The sequence below is a fragment of the Chroicocephalus ridibundus genome, chromosome 8 (genome assembly GCF_963924245.1).
Source record: "Chroicocephalus ridibundus chromosome 8, bChrRid1.1, whole genome shotgun sequence".
NCBI classification, from domain to species: domain Eukaryota; kingdom Metazoa; phylum Chordata; class Aves; order Charadriiformes; family Laridae; genus Chroicocephalus; species Chroicocephalus ridibundus.
The window spans coordinates 17632950-17649959 of NC_086291.1; the positions used below are offsets into that span (position 1 = coordinate 17632950).

At 39.3% G+C, this 17010-nt stretch overlaps 1 long non-coding RNA gene across 6 annotated transcripts in view; it reads right to left on the minus strand.

Annotated features, from left to right (window-relative positions):
* LOC134519509 (uncharacterized) overlaps positions 1 to 17010 on the minus strand; it is a 480646-nt gene that overhangs the window by 181950 nt on the left and 281686 nt on the right. For all 6 annotated transcript variants that reach the window (XR_010072240.1, XR_010072242.1, XR_010072241.1 and 3 more), the window contains one exon: positions 8158 to 8277. This is a non-coding gene — a long non-coding RNA (uncharacterized LOC134519509). The remainder of the gene's footprint in view (positions 1 to 8157; positions 8278 to 17010) is intronic.

A 17010-nucleotide genomic window follows, 5' to 3' on the forward strand; every position in this document is an offset into this window, starting at 1 on the left:
ACTGCACATTGCTCCTATCCAATACAGCATTTCAGCACTGAAGTTCCAATAGTAAATGCTAATTGAGAGGTATTTAATAATGGAATAAATACTAAGTAAGAATTCGCCCTTTGTTTACAAATATCTGTACACAATATGCTCTTTTAATACCACAAACAGCATCCATTTTCTTGTCAATGCTGTACTTTAGGAGACAAATCAGTGTAGCAGCCGTGCGGTACTGTAGTATCTGCCACAAAGTAGTTGCAGCCTTATGAACCCACCCTGAAACATACTTCTATACATAATGATTCTGAGTATAAATGTTGTCACCTAGCATAATTTTATCAATTTCATTTTTTAAACTCTGTCAAAATAACTCGGGCAATTTAAGTTTTTCAAAAATTGAGCAAGATGCCTTACTAACCACATTTGGTTTTATCTAAAAAAAATCAGATTCTTCGCATGCTACAGTAGCTGTTTCTGTATTAGAATGTTAGAATACAGTATTAGACTGCCAGTACCTCAGGGCAGAGATTGCCTTATGTTACACACATGCAACACAATATACATACTTATCTCTCATACAATATTCATAATAAAATTATAGCAGAAACAGAAAACCTTAACATGAGCTCGGCAAAACAGTCTAGAAGGATAAAAAGGCAGATTAATCAGATGTGAAACAAATAAAATTCTTCATGAGTCAAGAGCTGGGCTCAAAGTTGAGTTACATGTTCTCCCAACCCTATAAGATGTGCTGTTGAAGGTCATTATCCTTCCCTCTGTGAATGAGACACTAATATTAGGTATTATAGCAAAGATTCTGCAGACACAGTTCACAGTTTTGAATTTTTTTTTAAACACCCTTTCACATAGGGAGTGGATCTGTTTTTCCTCATGCTCTGAGGTATGGGAAAGCATCGGGCATGCTTATCCTCAGAGAGTTGGCCCTATCCCCAACTATGCAGAATTAACATGATGATCTTCTCTACAGAGCTGAGGGTGAAAGGCTTCTCTCTGCTTTCTCTCTAGCCTCTACAGTAAATTAAGGGTATCTTCTGAGATGGCTTTATGTGCTGTATAGAAACTGGGCAATTAGGGAATTTGTCAGTAAGAGCACACGCTAGAGACCACAAACATGTTGGTGAAATTAAATGCTTGATACACCTCTTAGAAACATACTTGAGGAAAGGCCTGTAACTGGGGCAGTTATGAAAAGCTACCACTGTGTATCAGATAATAGAGAAGGGCTAATCATAAATGCCCAGGCTGAAAAAATGCTGAATGCAGACCCACAGGGATTGCTGATAAAATTTCTTTATCTGCAAATCTCTATCCAGACAGTAGGGGGCTGCAAAATTTCTCCATCACAGGGAAGGTTAAATGTGACAGGAGGCAGGGCTGAGCCTGTGCTGACCGTGTGGAGAGCACCAGGCTAGATAACAGCCCGTTTCTGATAAGCAGAACAGCATTAGTGTCCTGCTTTCAGCTGAGACAGAGTTAATTTTCCTTCTAGTAGCTGCTGTGTTTTGGATTTAGTACGAGAATAATGTTGATAACACATATTGTTTTAATTGTTGCTAAGTAATGTCTTAGTCAAGGACTTTTTCAACTTCCCATGGAAGCTGAGAGGGAGCACAGACAGGACAAGCTGGCCAAAGGAATATTCCATACCACAGACGTCATGCTCAGTATATAAATGGGGGGTGGCCAGGGGCAGGAATGTGTGATCACTGCTCGGGATGGGCTAGGCAACCGATCATCAGTTATTTTTCCCTTTACCTCCCTTTTCTCCCTCTTCTCCCTACCCTACTGCATGAACGGGGCGGGGGCAGGACAATGGGGAGTGAGTGAGCAGCCGTGTGGTCCTAGTTGCTGGCTGGGGTTAACCCATGACAATTAGTCAAGGTAGGCAGATATTTGTGAGCAATTTGCCAGCAAATGAGTGATGTGGACAGGCCTTGAGCACATCAAGCCAGCAACTGAACCTTGGCTGCTTGCAGAGGAGGTTTGGCTTGCCTACATGCCCCTTGCACTGGCCAAATTCAGGAGAGGGAAAATGGAGCCAACGTCACACTTTCAGGCCTCAGTTAGGTTAAGGTCTTGTTCGTGATTGCAAATATGCCATGTTTAAGACGGCTGCAACACATTTCGGGTGTCCTCTTTTGTCCAGAGTCCCCTCATGACTGCGCCTGGCGGCAGCCCTGTTTGCTTTGCTGCCTTCATGATGAGGGCTCTCAGCTTTCACGGGTGCTGGAAACATCAAACCCAATCCCAAAGCACAGGCTAGCTTATGGTCACCTTTGGGCCTCTCCCCAGTGTAAGTCACTACTTTTTGCCATTTTCCCTTCAGGGAAGACAAGATAGGAGACATCAAGGTTCTCAAGCCAATGCTCCCTCCCCAGAGTCATTCCAGAGCAGCTGCAGCCTGCTTGGGCAGCTTCATTTTAGATCTGCCCTACTCATGAGCTTTAGTCCCAGCTGCAGCAGTAATTATTCCCTCCCTTACATACTTTACCATTTGCTGTTGTCTGGGATCTACATTTGTCATTTATCTGTCTCTGTGAGTGGTTCAGCTCCCCGTGTTACACCTGGAGGGACAATGGTAGCACTTGCTCTGAAGATGTAGCACAGACCTTGCTCTATCAAATGCCTGGGCAATGATATACTACAGTGCTCACGGCAATCCCTGGCAGTGGGGTCATTCACCATAAATATTCAACAGAGAGATGCTTGGAGAATAGTGATACTGAGATATCTAAGGACGATAGCTCCAGAGAAATAAATTACCCCCCAAAGCTTGTATGATTTCCTGCCTATGCATACACTGAAACATCGAGACTCAGAATAGCCTTACTAATCGCTTATTGTGAGGGAGATGTGGGGCTTCGGGGTTTATTCTGCTGAGAGACACCAAGTGTCTTGAGGGAGATAATACACTTTATCAGGCCATATAAGAAAGCTGGAAAAAGTAGCTACATTTTCCATAACACAGGACCTGCATGAGGTCATTTAGTGTTTTGATCCTTTGAATGTCATCACTCTTGGCTCAGTTTGGGCACTGCATCTTTCCAAAGGCACTAATTGATTTGGCTCCGCACAAGATGAATAAGAATATGACAACTAAAAATTTATTCTTGAATAGAATGCTGAGGAATGAGTAATACAACTCTTTTTCTACTCATTTCTATAATAGGTTCTAATTAAATATGGCAAAGAAAAAGATAGGTAGGTTGCCTTATTCAGAAACAAGTAGATCATCCAAGCAACAAATTTGTGGTACGGCAGTTTGGCATTTACCTCTAGCCTAGAAATTTGTACCAATTATCTTACCATTAGCGGAACATGGTACATCACAGAATGCATACTCCAGGCATATAATTTCAAGGGCAGGAAAGGCATATCAAAACCATCATTTTCTAATTCTGTAGATGAGGGTTTGTTTACACAATCTTATACTATTTCAGATGAATGGAGGCAGGATCAGTAGAAAAAAACAGCTTTCCTATAGATAATGTGAGCCTCAGCAGGCCTATTTCTTAAGGCTTATATTAATGTCAATACAAGTTTCAAGGGATTACCCATAGGATACTCTTGAAAATAAGATGTCACATTTCAATGAATTTAACCCAAGGCACAAATTTTTAAGTGCACACTGTAAATATTAAATAAATTTGTCTACTCTCTTGTAGCTGCTGCTTATTCTTTGAGAAATATTTCAACTTAAAAACTAAAAACTGTGAAAATTTTGGCATGTGCCAAAAGAATTTCAGAATTTTGACATAAACTGTGATCTAATTAAACAATAAGACCTGACAAAACAGTCACCACTGTCTGATAATGACCTCCCGGGGCAGTTAAACATACCAAAGCAAAGCAGAACAGACTGAGAAGGTCAGCAGCAGCACTAAGAAACCTTTTAGAAGAGGTCTAATCATTCTTATAGCTCTCACTTTCTTTGTTTTATTTTTCTTCCATATAAAAAATAAAACACACATATAGAAATATAGAAAGGACATTGTTCTGAATTATTTGCAAGTACAAAAACTTTAAAATATAACTATGTGGTCTGATAAATAGTCCCAGTCTGTCTGGCACATTATTTTGCAAATTTCATTGAAACATAATTATTGTTCTCATCTAGGAAAATGTATACTACCGTACTGGGGCTAAAAAGAACGTGATAGAGACAGACTGTACAAGGTACTTATACTACTGCTAGCATATGTATCTCTGTAAAATGGAGACCAGCATATACGCAGCTCTGCATCCTCTGTCAGGTAGAAGCAAAAGGTTCAAGTTCACAGTGTGGATGGAGTCTCTTTATATTGGTTGCCCTGAGCTGAGCTATTCACACGCAATTTAGGATTTCCAGGCGTCTTACTAATGTGTAATTGAGAGTACCTAATTTTAGTGAGTTACACTGTGTCCATATAATTCATAATGATGGATACATTCACAGGCTAGTTCAGGGTTAAGTGCTATACCTAAGTTTACGCTTAGGTAACATACTTCTGTGGGCAGCTTCCTTTTCATTGACAACAAAATAGAGCAGTTTTTAAGGCTGGAGAGATGTTTATTTTACTTCTTTTTTTATAATGCAGTTAAGTAACTGGAAACATGGCACTGGCATCTCCTCACAGAGCTGACAAAAATATAACATCTCTCTTTACGGACCAGTAGTAGGGCCCACTCCTTTTGTTATTTGCTGGTTCTTTGAAAGACCACCGGTTGAGAAAAAGCGCTACATACAACGTACTTAAAGGAATCTCAACAAATTACTCTATAAATTTGATTTCTGAAGTCAATTAAAAGTTTACACATAACACCAAAAAATAATTCCCTGCAGAACGGTAGGGACCATATCCTCGTAGAAAGCCTCTTCCTAATTTGGAGAAAAAGTTCACATAAATACCTGTACGTGCTTATACTGAAACCGCTTGTAACTTGCTGCTCTGTAACATCTCAGCAGCATGGCAATTATTATAGTAATCTTATTACATTTACTCCCTCTAAGGATAGGTTTTTGTGGGTTCCAGAAAATTAATCCCAATATGCTAATTTTTTTTCCTAATTAAGAATATCAGAGTACATGATATGCAAAAAATGATCCTGTTTGCTTTTGTATATGTAAAAAGGATTCGTTCACCCTCCTTGTCCTCTAAAACATTTTGATTTGTTTTTTAGTTTTTAAGCAGTTAATGCTATCCCTACCTGCCGACTTCCATTGGGATTTCTGCATGGTTTAATCTAATTACTCTTGATGCTGGACCTCTCATGCTATGAGCTACTTCAAAGGAGAGAACTAAAAAAGGGATTGCTTTTCTAAAAAGCGCAATATCAAGAAGAAAAGATAGCATTTTGCTCTCATGATATGATGGACAAATCATAGAGAAAATCTATTAGAATGATAGATCGTATAAATTTTAATATAAAACACCAGCAGAGGTACTTTTTTTTCCTGGAGTGGCTTTGAAATTGTGCAGTCTCTGTTTTGTCCAAATTTATTGCTAAAGCCTCTAGTTGAAAAGTTCGCCAATGAACAGAATCAAAGTAATCAGATTTTTACATTACAAGAACTAGTAAAATCTTGGTTCACAGCTATGATTTCCTAATGAAGCACCAGAACCTATAAATGAATATCATTTCCTGCCTCAAGGCTCCCCTGTGTTTTAAGTACAGTGCCCGTTTATCCATCAGCATTGACCAGATACTGTTGGATTATGATCTGCTTTTTGGAAGCAACATAAAGCAGGCCCATTTTTTTAAGGTTTAATGTAGCGTGTAGTTTATTATAATTTTTCTGGTCAAAGGAATTTTTCCATAAATATTCCAATATATCCCAATCAAAACATAGTTTTGGTTCCTAGAGAAAACTTTTTTTCCTGATCAACAATTGGTGCTTTATTACTAATCCAAACAAATATATGCGTTAAAGCAATGTTATGATGTTTTGATTAGAAGAAGCAGACTGGCAGTCAGTCACTCAGTGGTACAGATCAGAGGGAACAAATTTAACTTTAAGCTAAAATTCCAGAACAAATTCAAACTAAAATTATGTCAGCTTCTACCAATCTATGTCAAAGCCCAGTGCCCTGTTCGGTGGTGGCAACAGGGGAATGAAAGTACCACAGCTGACCAAAACGTGTGCTAGACAGCCAAGTAGCAAATGGCCAGAGCAATAGAGGAATGCACTGATTCAGCAGCCGCTAACAGCAAGGCTCATATGAAATCCCAACCACAAATTAAATTAATCTCCTTCCATCATCAGAAAACACCAAAGGAAGGCAGAGTGCAACGAGCCATGCTGAAACAAGAAAGTGTTATTTATATCTTCCAGACCCAGCACTGGTGAATTTGGCCCTTCATCTATAAATTACCCATTTATGCCTTTAATAGGTATTTCAGGGCCAATGATTTGTAAGACAAAAAAGAGGGTTGAGACTCATGCAATAGCTCAGTGCAGTTATGTGTTAACCAATAGGTTCAGCCTTTGCCCTAAATTTTCTGGGCCAAATTATAGCATTAATCAGAATGTAGTTAATCGAGTTGCAGGGTTATATTTGAAGGCAGAAGTTAGTTCTCTGTTTTGTGGGTTTCAGTGTTTCCAATAGCACAATATGTTCCCAAGCAATATTTCCATGCATTTGTCAAGTCTTTGTCAAGATTCTGGAAAGAACATATGTTTGGGGCCATTTTGTAGTTTATTATATCACAGCATCTGAGGTGTTAACTTGTTTCATTGTTGGTCTGAGTGGAATTCTGGCAAACAACTGGATTTTTAAACGATCAAATAAAAATAATAAAGCTTTCTTACATTGTAAACCATTCTTAAGCATTCATTTTTGGGTATTTTGTAAACATAAAAATAACTGTATTTTAAAAAAGCAATAGTTTATAATTATATGGGTAAATTAATCTTAAAAGAGAAGGTTCTCTGTCCAAGTTACAACTCCTAATAAACATGGATTTATAATAAAAATAATGACAGACATTAACCACAGAGGTGTCAGCAGGCACCACTGTAATTATTACTGTGATCTGCTTATTGACAACTGTAACAAATTCTAGTAGACAGAAACTGGAATCTTAAGGGTAGCACCTGGACTACATTTAAATACTATTAGATTCTAACTAGTTAGAACTGTCAGGCTGGCCTTACTTCAAAACACAAGGAAAGTATCTCCAAAAGGAAGACTTTTTTTAGCCCATCCCCTTTCTTTTTTCTTGAAAGAGCTTAACAGGCTGCAAATATTTTTTGAGTAGCAGCCATTAGGGTGATGTAAAGGGCTGCAGTCTGCTCTCCAGTACCGCATTCAGAGAGAACCAGCCTAGAAACAAGTTACCACAGGGTAACGCAGAGGGTGTGAACTTAAGAGCGCATCAGCTGCTCTCTGGTAATTGCCTGTGTGCATGCTTTTATCCCGTGGTTACTTCAAGGCTGTTTATCTTTCTCTCATAGGGAGGTAAGCTGCCTTGAATTATCTGATTAGCTGAGGGGAGAGAGGGTGCAGATGGGCCGATCCTCTGAAGCAGCTGATGCGCTGCGGGTCCACACCCTCGCTTACCCCACAGTATCGGGCTCCAAGTTCTTCCAGCTCCGGTGACCTAACTCCAGCTGAGTGCAGTGACTCAGGATTTACTTTGCTGGAGCTGTGAGCAAACCCAAGCCGTTACTCTTCATCACGTAGGGCCGTACTGTATCATCAATTTTTAAGTCTAAGTCCCAATTGGAATCAGTTAAGAGATCAGCCTAAAAATCAATGACACAATATGGCCCAGAGATAGCAGCAATCCTTCCTGTGGATCTCACGTCTTTCCTTTTAAATCTCCTCTCTTGGACAGACCTGGCTTGTTTTGTCCTGCTCCTACTTTATCTGAGTAAAAATCAAAGATGGGACTAGAGTAAAACGTGGCGTCTGAATTCCAGTTACCTGGATACGTCTGAAATTTGGATTCAGGCCCTGACTCTAATTTTGTACGTCGCCCTAATGTCACACAGATGCCCAGACTGTATGCTTGATGATCCTCCTGAGAGCTGGCGAATACCAATTCTCTGCCAATGATGGCAAAGAGTAACGGAAGTAATTTTCAAGAGATTTTTCACTATGTTGCAAGATCAAGTACTTAACACTATGGGATAAGACCTCTTAAAATAGGAAGTCTCACTCTGACCTTCTACCTTCAGCCCTCACAGAGCTCCAGGGCAGCCGAAGAACCTCTCTGGTTGTTGGGACTTCCACTTTGATTTCACACCCGAATGCTGAGGGTTCAGTTCTGCATCTGTCTCTGTAGCTGAAAAGAAGAATGTCTCATCAATAGCAGTTTCTGTGAGTGTATTTTCCTGAATGAAAGACATGTAGTTATCTTTTAGCTGGGCAAAGAGTTTACAGGTTGTTCCTGTTCAGCCCCCCATGCTCATACGCTGCTGCTCAAAGAAGCTGGTATGGGAACATCTCATTTGAACATGACCATGCTGGCGGACAGGTGGGAGCTCACAAATGCAATGAAAAGTACCAGGGCAGTACAGCTTTCTTAAACTAAGAGCATTTGGCTAGATTTTAAAACAGCAATGCATTTCGAAGACAAAAATGCCACTGTCAAGGCTGGCTATAACTTCTGCGAGGTGAATAAGATTAAAAAGATTTTTGGCATTCCTGCTATAGGGACCCCACCCCACAAGCATACCACAGCAACCTCCACCTGCAGGGGCGCGAGGCGGACGGTGTGTGTCTGTGCATGTAGGTGTACACATGCCCACGTGCGGTTTCTCAGCCAAAGTGGATTTAGAATCCCGTGGCTAAATTCTGGGCTCATTTACAACCCCCCCTCTAATCCCAGCAAAATTAGTGGGATAGCAGGCGGGGGAGGCAGCACAGCGCTGGCCTCCAGGCTGTGTGATTCCATTCAATAAACACACTGAGGCACTTGTGCTGAATGAATGCTTTTACCTTCTCCCTTTAAACCTGATATTTTAGATATTAAGAGAAAATAATTACATCCTCCTCCTGGGAGGTTTATTTCAAATCCTTGGTAGGGCCCCACTGTGGCCAGTGCTTACATTTTTCAAAATTGATTTTAGGCAGTATAAATAGTCTGAAGCTGCACGTGACATTTCCTCACCCTAACAATGACACACTATTGTGGAAACATTTCCGAATGCAACACGTGGGTTTGGTTTTTGGGACTGCTTATTTATTAACCCTTTTGTCCTACGCCAGCAAGTGATACCTTTACCAGCAAGTGAACAAACTTATTACTGTTGACAGTTAGAAGAGGGCCTCAGATTAGTATCTTTGTATATAGGCTCACGCTTAAAAGTGATTGTGCTCCTATAACTTAACAAGTTACTACTTGTCAGCTGAACAATAGAAACAGATCATGAGTGAGCCTTCAGCCAGTCCTAAAGGCAGACTAAAATACACCAGCTTAAATCACCTTCCTGGTATTGTCTGCTCCTCTCAAACTGCATGCACAAACACTCTCCATTGAGAAGGAAATCGAATTAATTTATCCCCTATTTCATATAAAACCTGTTCTTTGCAATTCTTTATTAAGGTGAAGGAAGAACATTTTAATTCTTAAGTTCACTTAATGATTTCTATTTCTGACTCTGTTTCTGGACAGCTAATCTGGGCAAAAAATTAAAAGGAAAAGACAACCTGTCTCTCAAGAAATAGGCTTTGAGTACTAAAGCTTATGCTAATTTAAAAATAAAAATCAATGTACGTCTTTATTTCTAGGTTGGTACTCTAAGCCCATAAATGCAAGGTAAAAGGCATATATATGAAGAAAAACCTATTTAGTAACTTTAATGATTGAGGTGTGTGGATCAAAGGTATTCAGCACATTGTAACTTCTGGAGGTAAATGCTCCAAGTTATAATTTTTATGCTTGATATTTACACAGACCTTTCTCTGCTGCAAGCCACGAAGGCTCTGTCCATCCTTTCAGCTTTCACCTTTCTTCCTGTTTCTATATATATTTTTTTAAATCCAGGATGTTATGAGGTGACAAAATGCTTATGATGATTGATGTAAGTACTTGAAATGTGAAAGCAACTAGCTACTATCCCAGCTGAGCACCATGACCACTAATAGTTTGCCTAAAATCAGCTTCTGAAGATGAGAGGCACTGATGAAACAGTACCGAGTGTTTCATCATTCCACGGCTTGAAGGCTAAGTCCAATAGCAACGTCTTAACTAACCTGGCAAAATCTGCAGGGCTCTGCGAGGAACTCTAATGTTAGTGGCCTTCTTACTTCCACCACATGCAGAACTGGCTCACTACTTCAATTAAAATGTAATCCTAAAGGAAAATCCCCAAAGGCCAATTTCAGTAGAAAAACACTTCCACAGATTTTTATTGGCTCTAGACATGGCCACCGATACTCCTAGCCGTGTCTTGATATGATTTTGGTCTGAAGAAGTTTGAATGCTTTAAATCCCTGAGCTTAAAACTCCTTCCTATGAGCTGAATTTAAAACACATTGGTGTGACTGTGCTATGCACACAAACACACATCAGTGAAAACAGCAGCGACTGCCCTTTGCTAAAACATTTGTCTATTGATTTTGTTACAGTATTAGTTACAGCCATATCTTGAGTCTATGCTGTAAATTTGTTGCTGTTTAAATGACAGTGTAAAACTCAAATCATATTGATGTTGTGGGTAAATGATGTTTTAGCTCTGTGAGTTGCTGGAACAACGCTTAGCCAACTCTCTGAATTACTGCGTTTCCTAGAAATTTTGTACTTCTGGAATGTGAGCAGAGTTTCAGCCTCTGGTTTTCTAACATTACAGTAGCTGCTTAGCAAGAGCTCCTTGCTTCCACAAGAAACCTTTTTGATGACTATTTCAGTTTGTTTGCTATATTTCATTAACACTTGTGTGCGCATGCACACACATGCACGCACACATTTTGTTGTTTATGTATAAAACACAGGGTGAGAATATGATAATATCATATCAAAAATAATTCAGGAGACAGCAGCAGTAAAGCATTTAGCCTGAAAACCTTCCATCTAACATGGTGAAGTGAAGCTGCTTTGTTTGTTACGCTGACCTACATGAGCCGTTATTGCCATTTGGCTCTGAATTATTAACAATCAGTAAAAAGATTTAGCACCCCTTCAACTCCAGCCTTGTCTATATCCTCCAAGATAAAAACAGTTTACTCTCTGTGCTAGTTAGAAAACATCTGTGAGCACCCCAGCACTCAGCTTCTAGTGATAACCTTGTTAGTGTTCCATATAACTGCATGTAACCACTCAGCGTGACAACCTTTTGCATTTCTCTTTATGAATAATTTTGTTATACCACATCCATTTTCATATGCTCTTTATTACAGCACGCGACTACATTTATTAGAGTCCCCATCAGAGAATTCTTCTTCTTGTTATCCTTAATGGTGCCATGTACTGCCCTCCCTGCGTTGTAAGTTTGGCACTTTTCAAATCCCATTCGCTAGGGGTTTTTTCACTCTATTTTTTAAAATTCCTGCAAAGAATTTCACAGGTGGCAAAATACTTAAAAAAATATTCGATGCATATATAAGAAGCAAATTAAACACAAAAGAAGAATTTTGGGGGGACTGTGGGATGAAAATGGAGTGAAAGGTGAACTCTGTTACTTCAGTATAACGTTTTATGTGGGAACGCTCTGATTTTTCAACAAAGATTTAATTTTCAATTGAATGACAAATGACAGCAAATCTGGGACCTATCCACAATGTTTTTTTGGCCCAGTTACAAATTTATTTACCATACAAATTGTAAAATTGAGAAAAGGTTAGGAAAAAAGACTAGACATTCTGCTCTACTTTCACTAAGGATCACTGACAAAAAGGATCAATTACAGAATTTGAGGGGAAAAGTAATGCTACTTGTGGTGGATTTTTGCATCTCTAAATTTGGTTTCATTAGAAAATAGCACGACCTTCAGGGCATGCTTTAAAGCCTAATGTTCCCAGGCATTTAATAGAGATTTGTAGGTGGGAACCAGGATTCAAGCTCCCTCCTCTTTGCTAATAAAGATGATATACTTTGGGAAATTGAGGTGTCAGGGGAAAAGGTTCTTGAGCAAACTGAAAATTATAAAAACAATGAGTCATCAGGTACAGATGATGACATTACACCAAGAGTTCAGGAGGTCTTAAGTATAAATTGGCTAGGCTGCTGGCAAAAGGCAAGCTCTGCTTGAGAAAGGTACTGTTCCAAAGGAGTCAGGCCAAGTCAATGTCGTCCCTTCAGTGCATAAGAGACACCTCAGAATCATCAAGGAATTAGAGTCTTGTATCATTCATCACATCTGACCATCTGAATTCGGTAAACTGATTCCAATAATAGGAAACTATGCTCCACTTAATCTCTTGTGATTCATCACGTCTGCGTCAGTATCATAGCAGGTAAAGAGAGCTGCTTGTTGTAAGGTAGCTTCAGTTACAAAGGGCCTGTGACAAGCTCCTTCATGAGAAACTACTAGAGAAGCCAAGTGGTTAGGAAGACATATACTGCCGGGGCAATAACTTGTGCAGCAGAAAGTTGAATATAGCATTCAGGTCAATTTTCTGTAAAGCAAAAGGCTAACTATTGAAGGCCTCATGTTCTGTACTATACCTCTTATTATTTAATTGTTTATTAATACTTTGGGAGATCCAGGAGCAGTGAGATGGCAGCATCTGCAGGGTACACAAGGGTTAAATACCCTTAGGACAAAGAAGGACCACGATGATATGCTAAGACATCACAAGCGGCTATGCAAATGGAAAAGAAATTAATTGTTGACAATTTTAAAGTATCGTACATCAAAATAAAAATGTGTGCCTTTGAAGTCAACAGGAGGACCTAAAAACCCCAATGAAACCCCAGCAAAATCTGCAACTGCCAGAATAGAGGGAAAAAAAAGGGTTAGGTGATGAGTAAGATATAGAGAATAACAATTAGACTGTTTGAATGCTCTGAAAAGACTAAGATTATTTACCCTAGAAGGGAGATGAACAAGCAGGGGACATACTGGAAGCATGCTAATGAATGGCAGAGAGAAGGTAAATAACTTTTTATCTGTCATGATAAAGAACCAAAAAAACCTCAATCAAATTAAAAGTTGGGGTATTCAAAACATTTTGTACCATTTCCAGCCACTGGAAATAAATGAGACAAAATAATTTTCAAGATACAAAGCTGACATTTCCACAGAGGAAAAAAAAAAAAAAGGAAAAAACCCAGAGTTATCAGAACTGAGGTTTGAAAATACTGTTGAAGGAATACTAAAGTCCTTCCTTCCAAGTTTAAATCAGTCTCAGAATATTATGTATTATCAAGAAATTGAATACTGTAAGGGAGAAAAGTCATCCCACACCTTCCTAATGTAGGACAAATGTAGACACTTGTTATCTCAAGTGTCTGCCATGGATCACTGTCAGAGACAAATCTGAAGTCCTTTCCAGAGTGCAGACAGCTCCATTTCTTTGTTTTGATTGTATTTATTTCAATTTGCCAAGCAGGCGGGTCAACGCAGCAGAATCAGTAACCAACTAATAGCAGGTGAGCGTTAAACTATGTGCTGTCACTAAATAATGATATATTCACAATGTTCACAATGAAGCGGTGGTTATTTTGCTACGTGGACTATAATTCAGACCTTCCTTTGTACTCTTCTAGCTGTGAGAAACAGTCCACTGCTCCAGATGCTGCAGATGATGATACTTAAGCCAATCATGAAGACTGTTTCTCACACATATGAAGACTTGCCTAGCTATATCATACGGAAGAACTCAACGCTTGCACTGCACTACAGACTTTACTTTATCTGGTATGAAAGCTGATAGTCAGCTTAGGACCTCAACTACAAGAATATAAAAATGAGTGCCACAACATTTTGAAGCACACTTTTCCCTGTAAATTCCCAAATAATATTTTTCAATATTCATAACAGAAAAATAGTTGCTAAAGTAAGAATCTTCTCTACAAAATTACTATAAAAATTCCATATGCTCTAATGTTAAGTTTTGTAAAGGATAATCCAAAACTCTGCTGAAGTCTGTACAGAGAGGACATCTGGGCCTTTCACTCACACTCCAGTCTCACATTTATTAAAAAAGAGTAAGCCTATAGTTTGTAGAATTTCAAAGAAAAAAAACCCAACATACTACAAAACAAGTGAAACAAATGCAGATAGATTTGTTTAAGTTTGGAAGGAGCCTGAAAAAAAATAACTCAGATTAGAAACTGTCCTGTTCATCTCCAAATGGCCAAACTCTGAAACCATGATGTATTCAATGTTATATTCATCTGTAACTAATTCACCAGAATACATAGCGAAGGTGAGGAGTATTATTAGCTAAAATCTAGAGGGAATTTCCCAGACTCCAACATGCCTCCCTAGGAGAACACGTGCAAAAGCCTGGCTATGCAGGATACGGAAGATTAAGACAGGTACATCTTAATCAACACACTGGGGCTGGGTTGCAGGGACTCGATCTTTGAACAGTTCATGAAATACAGTTATAAGTGCAAGTCAAAGTACGTTTCCACAGTAGCTTGCTATGAGACAAGGTATGCCTGTTCAACACTACAAACAAATTTCAATAATACCGGCAAGTTTCATGACCCAAATGCAATGGCTGTCACAAAGCGTTCTACAAATCTCCCATTTTTATGAGCACGTAAGAAAGGGTTACAATGAATTTTGGCAAATGAATGAATAAGACGCTTAAATCATTCCTTCCCTAGTAGAGCAAAATTCAGCTTTCCAGTAAAAGTTTAAACAAAGATTAAAGCTGGTCTTCTATAAGGGGAAAAACTGGTCTATTGCTATCAGCAAAAGAAGGAAGAATTGGAAGTCCTTCAAGAACATCACACTGCCAGTGGAAGATTATCTGTGGAAGGTTTACAGATTATTTGCACATGTTCTTATTACATAAGAGGCTACAATGAAAATCAGATGGCTCAGCTCCTACCTTAGTCTTTATTCAGACTGATGAAATTAACTTTTAAACAATTGTGGTGTGCAAACTTCTATGAGGGGCGCACAAGGACTTATGTGTCTTAGAGTGGGAATACTTACCGATTCACTGTGATATGTTTTTCTAAGGCACGGAGAGGTCCTTGAGCAAAAGGCTCTATCTACACTGTATGTTAACAGCAATAAAAACCTGTTTGGGTAAAAGGATTTTTCTTGTTTACATCTTTAAATGTGAGAAGTGCAAGGCTAAGCAATACCAATGCCTTCAAATTTCCAAGAGAGGGGATACAGTTTTTCCTTACAGTGTCATCCAACTGGTGCACAGTAACATACAAAAATCCGTGTATTTACAACTTCTAAATATATAAGTCAAGGTATAAATTGAAGTATTCTTTTATTTTAAATGTACAGGAATATATCCCATTCATAAATGAACTGTTCAAAGATTGCACTGGGACTCAGAAGCACACCAGCCACCATCTTTGCAAGACAATCAGCCTACTAGGCATCCCCGGTGCTCTCTGAGTGGCTCAGATACTTCTGGAAAAATAAAAGAGAAGCATCTGAGAACACTGGGGAATAATGAGCGGTGACTGGCTGGTAATGAGATGTATTAATAATATGGCTTGGAGGAGAGGGAGCAGATGACTTCATTTAACAACATGGTTAGAGTGACTCATTGCCAGGAATGGAAAGAGGTGACCAAGCTTATCGGCTGACTTTCCACCCCAGTGTTCCTTACCCTATCGCAGTGCCTTGTTGTCTCTGCCACCCTAGGACATGTGCAACAACTGCACCCCACACACTGGTTTTGCTCACCTTTTCCCTAGCATATGAAGAGGAAAAAGGTCAGTCTTTTCTCTTGGCCACAATTCTTGACCCAAACCATGATAGGACAGGAGAGATGAGAAGGTGGAGGGGACCAGTCCATTTTAAAGCTTTGATTTGCTTTGTCCATGATACTTTGCATTGCTGCCACAGGCAAGAGCTGGCAGATGAGAGAGGGAGAAAACCATATCCCAAAGCAAACGGATCTATCCGTTGGCCTCTCAGGAGGAGTTGGCTGTATATCCTGGAACGCCTAATGTTCAGAAAATTTATCTTGGTAAAGGCTCAGGAAAATGTATGTTTTTATTTTACCCAAAGTAAAAATATTGGTCAATGTGAAATTAAAAAGTGAAAATAATACTCCTCCTTGTAAAAAATTCCAGCCTCCTACACTCACTGTATCTCATACACTTCTAAAACAAATAACATGCATTTTATGTGGGTTTTTTCTACTAACATTTTATTGGTATTTATAATGTAGTACAGAAGAGACTTTTAAGAGGGAAAAAAGCAAGTTACAATAACATACCAAAGCATTTAGTAAAGGTTGTGATTGCAGAGGACACAGACCATGCCACCTTTCTTTTTCTTTCAAGGTGAGGAACAGAAACAGAAAACATCAGGCAAGTAACGCAAATCCTTTCTGTTGCCACTGGGGCAGACATTGGCATAGAAGGAACATATTTCAGAAGGTCACCTTTTCACAGCTATTCTGATTCCAGTAAAAGAACTAGGTCTACAGACCCACAGAAGTAGTATGTATAGATCGCCATTAACACAACGGGTAGCAAACAATCCAAAAACCCTCCAAACATAGCAGGCTACACTCAGCTACAATAGAAGTAATACGCAGGAAAAGGGGGAACAGCCTGGGTGATAGCCCCATACCTAAAAAGAGTTCTGAGCACATTTTTTCTTAATTGCTTGAGCCACGTGTCAGTAACTACACTGTTTGGAAAGGTGAAGTTTCTAATCATGTTTTTTATTCTGACCAGGTATCCAAGACATGTTCGAGACGTACAAATGCAATTGCTCGTGGCACTTGTTGAATATAGCAGATTTTACACCCAGAGTGGATGATTGATGTTAGCCAGTTAATCCTTCAGAATTCCCATAAATTAGCTCTCAAGACTTCTCTTCAGGAGAGTATTGGGTAGTCTGTTATTTGGATTTTACAGTTATTGACACCTGACAACCTTTTCAGATGCCAGTGTCATCTACTGCTGTCTTAATCA